Below are 14,168 nucleotides of genomic sequence, written 5' to 3'. Positions count from 1 at the left end.
CTGAGGTTGTCTGAAGAGGGCACGCCAAATAATTGAAGACCCTTTTCAACCTGAATGCACCATCTTTCAGCTGCTCCCATCGGGAAGGAGATACAGGAGTAACACAGCCAGAACCACCAGGCTGACAAAAAGCTTCCTTCTTCCCATGGGCAGTGGGAATGCAGAACTACCAAATCAACTGCTGATAGTACCCATTCAAGACTTTCGTATTCATGAAACAATATTTATTTCTTAATTTGTATAGATAAATATTTGTCTTGCATATGTATTGTTTGTCTGCATGTGTGTTATGACTGGTTGAGTCCACTGAGGACTGGAGAACGCCGTTTCGTCGGGTTGCACTTGTGCCACCAAATGACAATATACTTGTCTAGACTGATATTGATTGTGACTCCAATTGGATCTCGCATACTTGGAATGGAGAGATGGGGAAAATCACCCCATGACCAATCTGGGAAAATGTATATGTAGATTTGAAAGGCAAAGACAGTATCAGATAGGTATTTTTAGTAACCAACATCGAAATTATGCTTTAAAAAAAGTGGTGAGTCCAAAATGAAGGGCAAAAAAAAAACTTGTAGACTCAGTCACTACCGGTAATTCAGGAGAAAATTCGGTGTGGAGCTTTTAGACTTGCATGGACAGAATGGTTGCGGTCAATGGCAGTGGTGCATTTGAAAGGCAAACTGGTAACCGTGGGATGGCAATGCTGCTGGAGCAGCTGTAAAAAATAGCGTTAGCAATGGTGTGAAGCGGGAGAGCAGAGACACAGTGCTGTTCCAAGGGTTCAAAAGCTCAGTTCTAATGCTGGCTTTAAACAGGCTGTTAAAGGAGCCAACACTGTTTGTAAGTAAAATTCTGTAATCGTAAGATCTGTCCCCAAGATGGCAACGCCTATGCTCAGCTGTGACCACAATGGTTTGCAGACTCAAGGGATCAGTGTAACGAGGCAGGGCACTAGAAGCAAGGATAACATCCCCTGTTGAAGAGAAACATGGGAGAAACAGGACAGTAAGCACAGCAGTTAACTAGCAAGGGGCTCAGCAGCTGGTCCTCCACAGCCTTTGACATCACAGGTAACCCTACTATTGAGTACATCTATAGGGTACACTGCCATCGGAGGGCAGCAGCAATCATAAAAGACCCTCACCACCCACCACATGCTCTGTTCTCACTGCTGCCATCAGGAAAGAGGTATCGGTGCCACAAGACTCGCATCACCAGGTTCAGGAACAGCTGCTCCCCCTCCACCATCAGATTCTTCAATGACAAACTCAATCAGGGACTCATTGAAGGGCTCTTACTTGTGCACTTTATTGATTTTCTTTTTGTTCTCTCTGTATTGCACAGTCAGTTTGTTTACATTTGCTATCTGTTTACAGTTCTTTGCTTACATGTTTACGTTGTGTAGTTTTTTTTGCACTACCAATTAGTGGTAATTCTGCCACACCGCAGGAAAAAGAAATCTCAGCGTTGTATGTGATGTCATGTATGTACACTGGCAATAAATCTGAAATCTGACATAGAAGGATAGGTTAACTGAGTCAGACACTGATGGATGATAGGGTGCCTTGTATGTCTGAATCCTTGAAAGGCGTACTATTGAAACAGACCATTTGGACTATTCAGTCTGCATCAAACACCTATCACCCATTTGCATCAATCCTAATTTGATCTCATTTTGTCCTTCTCCCAACACTCTCATCAGCGCCTCCCAGATGCAACAACTCACTCACACATCAGCCACCAATTAACCTCTCAATAAACACATCCATGGGAAGTGTTCGGAGTACCTTGAGGAAACCATGTGGCCTTAAGGAAAAGCGAGACCTCCGCAGAGACACCACTGGAAGTCAGGATTGAACCCGTGTCTCCGGCATATCAATGTTGGGCTGAAATGTCTGCTTCTATACTCACAATTCTGTTTTTATATTGGACCATTGCTATGATTAATTACGATACTTACACAGGACAATAAATATAAAAAGGAACATGAATTGTAGGAATCCATTGTGTGCAAACCTGAAATTCCCATAAGGAACTGTTCCAACTACCTTAAATTCATTGGAAACCCTTGATACATTGCACTGAGCAAAGCTTCCTTTGACATTTTATCACTACCAAAGTTGAAGCAATCAATCACAAAGTCCTCTGGAGCAAAAAAAATCATTCACTAGTATAGTAGTGGATAAAGAATTTCTCCAGAGATTTTGATCCATATGGATCAGGGAAAGATTTATTTCAACTAGTAACAGAGATGTTGGCATCACCTATCTCCCATCCAATCAAAATGGTCAATTAGCAACGAGAAACCTGGTCATATGGAGAGATGGCTAAAGATGAGCTTGCTTGTTGAGCGAAGACAGCTAAGGAGAGATTACAGGGAGGTGTTCAAAGTGGCATCGTTTTCCAATAAAGTGAATGGTTTCGCTGGCAGAGCTGAGTATTCAGAGGATGTTAGTTTAATTTGCAAACGAGCAACAGTAAAATCCAACTCATTCAATGACTGGGTTATCCAAACTAGATATTACTCCTTTTTATAAACCAATGCATCAGTAATTATTTTAAGCATTTTCTACCAGAGGACAATTAATTTCCCAGTGAGTTTAAAAGGATCACAGAAAACTGAGCCTATGTGATTTAAAGGAATCGTGAGAATCAGAAGCAAATGAGACATGCTAAACTACATGGATTTCTGAATAATTATAATGATACACCATGAGAACAAGTCCTTCTGACCCATGAGTCCATGCTCCCCAAATACTCCAATGTGACCCATTAACTACTTTTTGGAATGTAGGTGGAAACTGGAGTACCCGGAGGTCATCCACGCAGACACGGGGAAAATGTACAAACTTCGTGCAGACATCACCAGATTTGAATCCAGGTAGTGGGTACTGCAATAGCATTGTGCTAACCACCACATTAAAATTGAACAAAGTATTGATGCACTGACATTCTTATTTGCTGTGCCAGATAGGTGATTGCAAAACAAAATTGGAAATGTAAAAGTAATTGAATTAAAAAAGGGCAGTAAATACATAAAATCGATAAATCTTAAACATTCACAGTTACTGCAGTGTGAAAAGTGGTGCAAACCGCTCTTCTGAGGTGTTGGAGCAGTCTACGATGAGCTTAACAGGGTAGGTTCAAGAGCCTGATACCTGTTGAAACAAAACCGTTCTTCAGAATGTATTGTCGTGAATATGTCACAAAATGTATTATTTTGTGGCAGCATCACAGGTGGAAATTTGCTATAAATTACTTTGGAAAAAAAGTCAATGCAAAAGAAGAGTAAGTGAGGGAATGTATATGGACATTGCCCAATTGGAAATATGGTGCCAGAGGGGAAGAAGCTGTTTTTTGCAATGATGGGTTTTAGTCTTCAGGTTCCTGTACCTCCTTCCTGATGGTAGCAGTGAGAAGAGGGCATGGCCTGGGTGCTGAGGGTCCTTGAGGATAGAGGCTGGTTTCTTGTTACACTACCTCTTGTAGATGTCCTTGATGTAGATGTTGTAGATATTCCTGAATGTCGAAGTGCTGGTTTTCAGGCTTTCTGTCTTTTGTTGGAAAGGAGCAATGAGCAGATGGAGTTTTACAGAAGAAGGTGAGTGGTAAAGTTCTTTGTTAATTTAGCAATTTGCTGGGATCTGGAATTAAATACGTCGGAAGCAAATTCAACAACCATCTTCTAAAAGGAATCTAAAAGACAAAGATGCTGCAGGTAAGTGAGCAATTTCTGGTCCGACAAATTGGAACACATCCTTTCATCTCTAATTCATGAATGCTCAGCTCCCAAAGTGAGTGTGCTAAATCGAGTTTGACTGCCCAGCGTCATGCTGAGGGGTAGCAGCACTGTTGTGGGCTCTTTTTTTTTCAATGAGGTGTTAATCCAAGGGCTGTCTGCTCTCTCAGCCCGATTTAATACGGTTTATACTTTTTCAACAAAAAGCAGTGGAGTTCAAGGCCCAGTACAAATTGGAAAGAAATGTCTCCTGGCCCACTACTCTACTCACTATACACCAATAACTTTGCAGCGAGGCACAATCCCAGTGCTATCTACGAATTTACCAAAGATACCACGGTTGTTGGCAGAATCACAAATGCCAAGGAGGAACCGTACAGGATGGAGATCGAACAGCTCATTGAGTGGTGTCACTCCAACAGCCTTGCACTCAATGTTAGCAAAACCAAGGAGGAGAATGTGGACATCAGGAGGGTCAGGACTACACGAACCAGTCCTCATCAAGGGCTCAGCATTGGATAGGTTCAAGAACATCAGATTCCTGGGTGTCAACATCTCCAAGTCAATGCAATCACAATAAAGGCTCACCAACGGCTATACTTTGTGAGGAGTTTGAGGCTATTTGCTAGGTCACTGAAGACTCTCACAAAATCTCTACATGTGTACTGTGGAGAGCATTCTGGCTGGTTATCACTCTCTGGTACAGAGCTGCCAAAGCTCAGGGCAAGAAAAAACTCCAGAGGGTTGTTAACTCTGCCTGTGACATCACGGGTATGAGTCTTCACTCCATTAGGGATGTCTACAAGAAGTGGTGTCTTAATAAATCAATCTCTATCCTCAAGGACACCCACCACCCAGGCCATGCCCTCTTCACGCTGCTACCATCAGGGAAAAAGGTACAGGAGCCATAAGACGAGCACTCAGCGGCACAGGGACAGCTTCTTCCCCGCTGCCATCAGATTCCCGAATGAACAATGAACCAAAGAAACTGCCTGACTTTGACTTTTCATGCACTATTTTTTATTTATTCTTATAAGGTGGTTTATATAAATGTTTGGACTCCGATGCTGCCGCAAAGAACAAATTTTATGATGTGTTCATGATAATAAATTCTGATTCTGATTCTGAGTTGTACAGAATGGAAGCAGGTCCTTCGACCCAGTGCTCCATGGGAACCGTTCTGCTTATGTGAGCTGGTCTTATTTGCCTGTGTACCTTTCCCTGTATTCAATGACCCTGTCCAACAAAACCTGATCACCTGGTCAACTTCAGGTTGTGTCCTGTGGGTGCTTGCAATGCAAAAATCCTCTGCTGTATTTTTTTTCAATATCACTGTTGATATAAAGCTCCTGAGGGATATTCTCATAAAATTATCATTTGTAAGTAAGTACCTTCTTAGATTTTGGAATCCCTTTCATAAAATCACAAAGACAAGCTATAAAAGGTGCTGTTGAAGCTCCTTTCCACGGTTTGGAATGAAAGAAATGGCCAAGACTGATTCATATGAGCACGTGGGGCTGGTACATGTGAACGATTAGTGATCAGCTCACATGGAGCCCTGTGTCATCATCTGTGGTATATAAATTATAGTAAAATTCCACCTGATTATCAACACTGTGACATTTGAGCAGCCAAGCTGGCTGTGAGACGGGCATATGTGCCAGTCGCTGCCAGCTATCACCTCTCTGACATGCTGGGGAGAGGAGCCAATAATGAAAGGCACAAAGATTTTCAGTCAACGCATTAAATAAAATGAAGAGTTACAAAATTTTGCATCTCACATCTCTTCCTGAAGGTTGTTTCAGGTTTCTGACTGCTGGGAATTAGTCAGCCTAGGGCAAATTAAAAAGAAAATGTGTCAATAATCATAGAATTAAGATGGCTGGGCAATGAAGCATATCTTTAAAGCAGAGAGATGTCTCTGCTATTAGAATATAATCTGATTAGACAGTGGAATCAAATGATTAACCCATCCTAATGCAGTTTATAATAGTTTATGTCCCATACTTGATGCAGGGTATACCTGATGAGGGACCCAGGCCTGAAACATGGATAAGCCTTTACTTCCTATGGATGCTGCATGGCCTACTGAGTTTCTCCAGGGGTCAGCACCAGAACGTGTGTTAGAGCAGGGCTTTAAGGTAACCGGTTGGGGCACAATCTGACCGTCGTAAACTCGCCCAGTGGGGAGAAGGTGCTGGTGGCGGCTGGCCTACCTGCCGATGGACGTAAACCTCCTCCGTCCCTCTGACGTAGCAGCAGCTGAAAACGCTGCTTGTATTGCGTAGAGAGTCACTAGCGTGTGTCAAGATAGTGACACTTGACACACACTAGTGATGCGGGTGGGGTGGGTATGACTGCAAGCGATGGGGGCCAGCTTATGGGGGCACAGCACCTCGTAAAAGAGGGCCATGCCTGAGAATGCCCCCTCTTGGCACCATCCATGGTTTGTCCAGCTCATATGGATGTAGCACTCATTCCCAGCATCTGCAGAATTTCTTGTTCAACTGAATCATGAAAGACTTCAAAGAAGCTTCCAAAGTGTTTATTGTCAGAGTACATAGATACATTACATACAACCCTGAAATTCTTTTTCCTGAGGTCCAAGCAGAATTTCTACTTATACAGTATGTAGTGTAAAAAATTGTACTTGGGAAAAGATATGTAGTCAAAAGAGAAGGAATTGCAAACAAATTGTGCAATTAAGTAAACAGGGATTCATTAATAAATAATCTGCAAAGTAAGTGTCGTTAAGTAAGTCTCTGATTGAATTTGTCGTTGAGTAGTCTGATGGTGGAGGGGGAGCACTCTTCCCAAACCTGTGGCACTGATACTTTTTTCCTGATGGCAGCAGTGGGAACAGAGCATGTGTGGATCCTTGATGATTGCTGCTGTTCTCTGACGGCAGCATTCCACGTAGAGTTTCTTGATGGTGGCGAGAATCTTGCCCGTGATGTCGTGGGCTATGCCCACTTTCTTTTGCAGGGCTTTCCACTCATGGAAATTGGTGCCCTCATACCAGGCCATGATGCAGCCAGTCGATACACTTTCCATCACACATCCGTAGAAATTTGCCAGGGTTTCCAATGACTTACCAAACCTCCGCAAACTCCTGAGGAAGTTGAGGTGCTGACGTGCTTTCGTCAGGATGACATTTGTGTACTAGGTCCAGGAAAGGTCCGCTAAAATAGTGACTCCCTGGAGTTTAAATTTGCTCACCCTCTCCACCTCTGATCCCCCAGTGATCACTGGATTGTACACCTCTAGTTTTCCCCTCTTTGTCCAAAATCAGCTCCTTGGTTCTGATGAAGTTGAGTGTGTGGGTGTTGTTAGTGCACCATTCAGCCAAGTTTCCAGATTCCCTCCTGTATGCTAACTCATCGCCTCCCCCCACCCCTTATAAGAATCACAATTTATTGTCAAGAGCATGTCACAAAATGAATTGATTTGGGGCAGTGTTACAGAGCAAATATTACTATAAATTACATTTCAAAATAAAGCGTGCAATAAAATGGAGAAAGTGTGGTTCATTGCTCATTCAGAAATCTGATGGAGGAGGGGAAGAAGCTGTCCTTGTGCCATCGGGTGCTCATCTTCAGTCTCCTCTACCTCCTTCCTGTGGAGAGGGTCTGGCCTGGGCGGTGGGGCTCCTTGAGGGCATAGATTGCTTTCTTAAGACACTGACTCTTGCATATATCCTCGATGGAGTGAGGACTAATACCCATGATGTCACTGGCCGAGTTAACGACCTTCTGGAGCTTTTCCTTGCCCTTTTATACAATCCATTTTTGTGATGTCATTAGCAAATTTGTAGATGAGGTAGCACTCAGTAAATCTAAAGCCTGTTTAAATCAAACTAACATCATTTATGCAGACAAAATAGAGTAGGACATATCGTATTCACCTGTTAATACTGAAAACCATACGAAAGCTAAAATATAACATTTCTTAGAAAGAAATGCTGTGAATGAAAACAAAGCCCTTAATAACAAACACTCTGATTTGGATATGGTCCATGCATTATGTTTCGGAGGCAGAATTGACAGACAAGCAGTAAGGGATAATCAATTCATACCCAGTAATCATTTCTTAACCAATTTATTTGTTGTGTGCTCTTATTTATTGGAGAGCTGAGCAAAAACCATGCTGTGTTTTTAGGGGGACGGATGCAAATATTTGCTTTGCTACCAATAGCAATCTTTTCTCTTATTTATTGGAGAGCTGAGCAAAAACCATGCTTTGTTTTTAGGGGGACGGATGCAAATCTTTGCTTTGCTACCAATAGCAATCTTTTTTCATATTTATTGGAGAGCTGAGCAAAAACCATGCTTTGTTTTTAGGGGGACGGATGCAAATCTTTGCTTTGCTACCAATAGCAATCTTTTCTCTTATTTATTGGAGAGCTGAGCAAAAACCATGCTTTGTTTTTAGGGGGACGGATGCAAATCTTTGCTTTGCTACCAATAGCAATCTTTTCTCTTATTTATTGGAGAGCTGAGCAAAAAACCATGCTTTGTTTTTAGGGGGACGGATGCAAATCTTTGCTTTGCTACCAATAGCAATCTTTTTTATGTTGGCGACTTAATTGAAGCATTACATTTATTATAATAAATTATTGCTGCAGTCACCAGGCAAGGAGAATATTGGATCTGTGATTTTGGCACGCGTGTCTGAGACTTACATTGTTATTTACAAAGTGAATTTCAGTGTATGGACGGCCTCCTTTAATAATTAAACAGCACTCATCTTTATTTCCCCCCAGGGTGTCTCACTAATGAAGCTTCTTGGGTTACCAATTGTTGATGACTCTGTTCTACTCTCATGCCCAGATAACTGACTGATGTCTCAACACCAAGGGTTTAATTATTATGGTTGTATGCTTATTGCAATCAATCATTCCATCATCATGTCATCTACAAAGGAAGATAGAGGGGATCTGTCATGATCAGTTTCTTGCAATTGGCAGCATTGCCTTGACTTTCGAGACAAAGCAATGGACCGAGATTTGTTGGACTGGTGCACAGAACAATGTATTACATTGAAGATCTGCAATTACTGCAACAGCTTAGCACCCGAGGGAATTGAAGCTCAAGACAATTCATAACTATTAATGGTTTCCAAACAGCACTCAATCAAATAAACTCCTTCCTTTTTTTTTTACAAATGCAACTAAGGTCAGCCCAAAGAAGAAGTGATCAACACCATGACATAAGGTAGACGAGAGTGATCTAAATTATTAGTAACTTGCTATATGTGGTTAATTGGAAATCTCACTGTTAGTTTATCCATTTTATATGAGCAACAAAACCCACATGTAAAGCAAAGCTTTATTGAACATGTAATCTCTGTGAACATAATCGTGCTATGCATTGGCACATAGCAAGAGGCATGCAATCTGGACTGAAAGGTTCGCCAGTGTATAATAGTCATAAAATCCTCAGACTGGACATGGGGTGTCACAGCAGCAGGAGCTGCTGTCACACTACTCGAGCAATCTGGATTTGATCCAATATTCCGACATTATCCCAGAGAATCTGGCATTGCGCCCCTTTGAATGAGAGAGTTGCCCCTGGGGGCATCGGTTTCTCCTCACATCCCCAGAGACATGATGAATAAGTTACTGCATATTGCCACTTAGAGAAGACGAGTGATAGGAGAATATTTCAAATTTCAGAATTATTGTCAGAGTACATCACACGCCACATTGAGATTCTTTATGCTGTGGGCGAGGCAGAATGACCACTTATTGGGAGTGCAAAAGAAAAACTGTGCACAGCGTAAACATGTAAACAAATAAAGAACTGAAAGTAGATAACGAATGTAAACAACTGACTGCAATACAGGCAGAATTTTTAAAAAATCAATAAAGTGCACGTCAGAGTCCTTAAATGAGTCCCTGATTGAGTTTGTGGTTGAGGAGTCTGATGGTGGAGGGGGAGCAGCTGTTCCTGAACCTGGTGGTGTGAGTCTTGTGGCGCCTACACCACTTTCCTGATGGCAGCAGCGAGAGCAGAGCGTGTGTTGGGTGAGGTGGATCCTTGATGATGGCTGTTGCTCTCCGATGGCAGCGTTCCCTGTAGATGTTCTCCATAGTGGGGAGGGCTTTACCTGTGATGTCCCAGTCTGTGTCCTCTCCCTTTTGCAGGGCTTTAGACTCAGGGGTTTTGGTGTCCCCGTACCAGACCGTGATGCAGCTGGCATACAAGATTGGCACACAAGAGCAAATAAGTTACAGAGTGATAATTGGGGGAAAAGGTTTAATGAAACTAAACCGAGAGCTGTCTTGAATACTCTCCATTCATATCATAAGGAAGTCAAAATAAGTCATGTTTATTATCATCTGATTGCACAATACCATGCTCTCTGATCCTGGGTGGAAAGCATGCAGACACTCAACCAGGCATAATACATATATAGACAAACAATACATAAGCAGGACAATTACATGTAGCTACAAACAAATAAATACATTTGTTTTGTGAATATGAGTGTCTCGGATGTTTAGTGTGAGTAGTTCCTTTTAGTCATGCCTGTGGGACGAAGCTGTTCCCCAGCATGTGGTACTGACTCCAATAATCCTGTATCTCTCTCCTGATGAGATCAGCTGAAAGATGATGTGTGTAGGGTGGAAAGGTCCTCAACAATTTTGCACGTCCTCTTCAGACAACTATCCCAGTAGATCACATCGATGGGGACGAAGGAGACCCTAGTGATTCTCTTTTATTTGTCCTGTTGTTTGACCTCTCATACATTTCTCTGCAGCAATGAGACCACGGTGTGATGCAGCCGGCCAGGATGCTCACAATAGAGCATCTGTAGAGGGGTGACATGATGGTGGCCGGGAGCCTCACCCACTCAGGAAGTGCAGTCGCTGTTGCCCCTTCCTGACAAGTGAGGAGATGTTGTGTGTCCACGACAGTTAAGTGGACTCCAAGGAACGTGGTGCTCTCCACTCTCTCAACTACAGAGTTATTCATGTATAATGGAGGGCAGTCGTTCATGGTCCTCCTGAAGTCCACAATCAGTTTTTTCATTGTGATATAAAATATGTAACAAATTTCTACCTGACTCACTAATGTCCTGAGAAATAAATCTGCTGTCCTTACATTTATGTGACACCAAACCCAGCAATATGGTTGGCTTGTAAGTGTCCTCTGAAATGCTGAGAAGGACATAAGATTCAGGGGGCCCCTGGGATGGACTTTAAATGCTGGCCTTGCAACGTTCATATCCTGTGCACAATTATATTTCAACAAAGCGACTGGCCAGTGAAAGTGGAGGATGAGGGAAATGTCTCCACACAAAGGGCTGAGAAACTTGAGTCTGTTTTGATTGGACAGTGAAATACCAGTAATTAGATTCTAGTCAAGGTCATAGATGCAAGAATGTGGGGAGCAAGCTGGGAAGTGGAGGTTAACTCCTTGGACTCTGGCCATTTTTAACCCTTTCATAAATATATTTGTGCGCGTACACACACACACACACACACACACACACACACACACACACACACACACACACACACACACACACACACACACACACACACACACACACACACACACGTAAGTATCTCCAGTTTGTGGGTTGGGTATAAAACCAGTCCCAGAACACAGGAAAACAGATTTTGTACATTTGTTGGTATTCCATGAAAACAGGGACACTGAGTATATGCAAGAAATAAAACACGAAAATCTGCAGATACTGTGGTTGAACTAAAAACAGAATGCTAGAGAAATTCATCTACTCAAACAGTTTTATGTGTACTTATGTGGCAAAGATAAAATTACAAAAACCAACATTATGGGCTTGAGCCCTTCATCAAGGTATGGAAAAAAATGTAGGCAGGTGTCTGAACAAAATGGTAGGAGCCAAGGGGAAAGGGAGGAAAACAGTCCCAAAGGAAGGAGGTAATAAGTAGATAAGGGGGCGATGGCTCTGTGACTGAAGAGGGAAGGGGGTGGAGCACTGGAGGAAAGAAGACAAAGGGAAGGTGAAGGGAGGGAGAGTAAAGAGTAGGCTAGCAGAAACCGGAGAAGTCGATGTTAATGCCAGGTTGGAGCATGCTCAGACGGAAAATCAAGTGTTGTTCCTTCAATTATGGGTGGTCTTGTTGGGATAGTACACAAGGCCATGGACAGATATGTGAGTAGAGCGCAGAATTGACCTGTCACTGACGCAGACAGTGAAGGTGCTCAGTGAAGCAATCTCCCAGTTTACGCCCAGTGTCTCCAATGTAGAGAAGGCCTCAAATGGAACACCAGATGCAGTAGATAATAAGAAACATGTACACATATGGACACTTTTGGATGCTGTTTATACATTAATTCCTTGGTTTACATTAATTGTTTACCTGTTCAAATGGTATGCACCACATAAAATCTAGACGTGTGCCATTTGAACATTGATGAGAAGAGGTGATCATGGCAATTCATCCAAACTGAGTGGTTATTTTTGGCCAACAGAACAAAGCAGTTCACAATAACAGCTCCAGCATGAAACATCCAAACATTCTCCAGGAAGAACCAGACTTGGGACACACCACTAACACATTAACACTCTCATTTAGCAACTGAAGTGAGGTAAAAGAACAAGCCGCAACCTCTGACCAAACATTTGGCTGCTTTAGTATATTATGTGCATAATAGATTCACTTTGGAGAAAGAGAAGTTTTGAGAAGTTTATTTTAATTCATAAATATTTCTACTCAATAATCAACCACAAATCCTGTGCTTCTTCAATATCTACACACGCACGCACGCACACGCACGCACACACACACACACACACACACACACACACACACACACACACACACACACACGCACGCACACTCACATACGCACACACGCACACACACACACACAGACACACACACAGACACACACACACACACACACACACACACACACACACACACACACACACACACACACACACACACACACACGGTACGATAGAAAGAAAGGTCTTAGCTTTTCAGATCAATCAAGGAAACTGTGGTAATATGCTTCCTACATTGTATATAGTTATTGTATGGAGCTGGCCTGCCCACTGATGACTCGTACCCTATGACTCCTCCCCCGTGGTCTTGGGCCATAAAGATCGAGCCACCTCTCCCTTCCCTCCATTCCTATACCTAGATTCAGGCCAGCAAGGTTCTTCTGTATATTAAAACCTATCGTTCCCTCAGCCTAGTCTTGGTGGTTACTGGTAGTGCCCAATGGAAACATTCTTTTGTATTTCTCCAGTGTTCTTTCTTGTGTCTCCCCACCTTATTGTTACACAGTTGGTTGTTTGCTTAGAATTCTTAGCTTTTTTCCATCAATCTTTCCACTGTGTCTCTCCTTCATGAATCTTCTCCATTAAACCCTTCATGTGGTGGCTCATACTAAAATCTGCTTACCTAACTGAGATGTTTGGCTCTGATAAACTCGCAATTTAAATTTGGGGTTGGGTTTGAATCTGGTGCTGACCGTAAGGAGTTTGTACATTCTCCTTTTAATTCGGTGGATTTCCTTCGGATTCTCTGGTTTCCTCCAACTCTCCAAAAGAAACATACAGGTTTTGGAGGGTAATTGGTTCATTTGGCTCATGGGCAGAAAGGCCTAAATTTAAAAAAAAATAAAAAAAATCTCAGTTTTGACTTGTAGGTAATGAGGCAAAGTAAATTCTCTTGCTCTTTCTAAGCGATTTCCAACTAGAATTTTTCCATGCTTTCACCGTTGCAATAGAAAACAAAAACACAAAGAATGAAGTGATTTTCAACCAGTGAAAACCAATGTCCTGTTAATGAGTTTAGATCAAATATCACAATTGCCAATTTATTGCCCAAGGTTTCAAGACCTTTGCAATCATTTTAAGTACTTGGTTGATCAAGCAATTTGGCCTCTGCCATTTGGAAAAGGCAATTTCTTTGTTTTCAACACTGGTTGGCAATGATACATTAAGCCAAGGTGTATCTCAGGTTTTGAACTGAATTTACTGGCGAGTGGCAGTATTGTTGTCATCAACTTCACCACTTAAGTTTAGTCAAGAGTTTGAACCTGAAAGGATCCAGACACAGATTGTGGAAACTCAGATGGCCCTATAGACATGCTGTCAATCCAGTGTCAGAACTGGAGTCAAAAGGCAATGTTCAGATCTCACTTTTTATGTATGCCTTGGGAAGGAGAGAGTTGTGGGTGTGATTTCAGGATGGTATGTTGAACGCCCCCTACCCCCTTCCTTGCTGCGAGGGAGATACTTCATGCTTATCACATCCAAGACAACCATCCCTCTAAATAATTCCTTTTTACTCATTATATTTACCCTATCTATCCTATATTTCACATTCTTTCCCTAAGGTATAATATCAGCTTCATCGACTTTGTTTTGCAACCAGTCACAAAAATATTCATTAGGAACCTTGCATAACTTCTCT

The sequence above is a fragment of the Narcine bancroftii genome, chromosome 9, assembly GCF_036971445.1.
Source record: "Narcine bancroftii isolate sNarBan1 chromosome 9, sNarBan1.hap1, whole genome shotgun sequence".
Lineage (NCBI taxonomy): Eukaryota > Metazoa > Chordata > Chondrichthyes > Torpediniformes > Narcinidae > Narcine > Narcine bancroftii.
Note: the sequence above shows the minus strand (reverse complement) of the source record.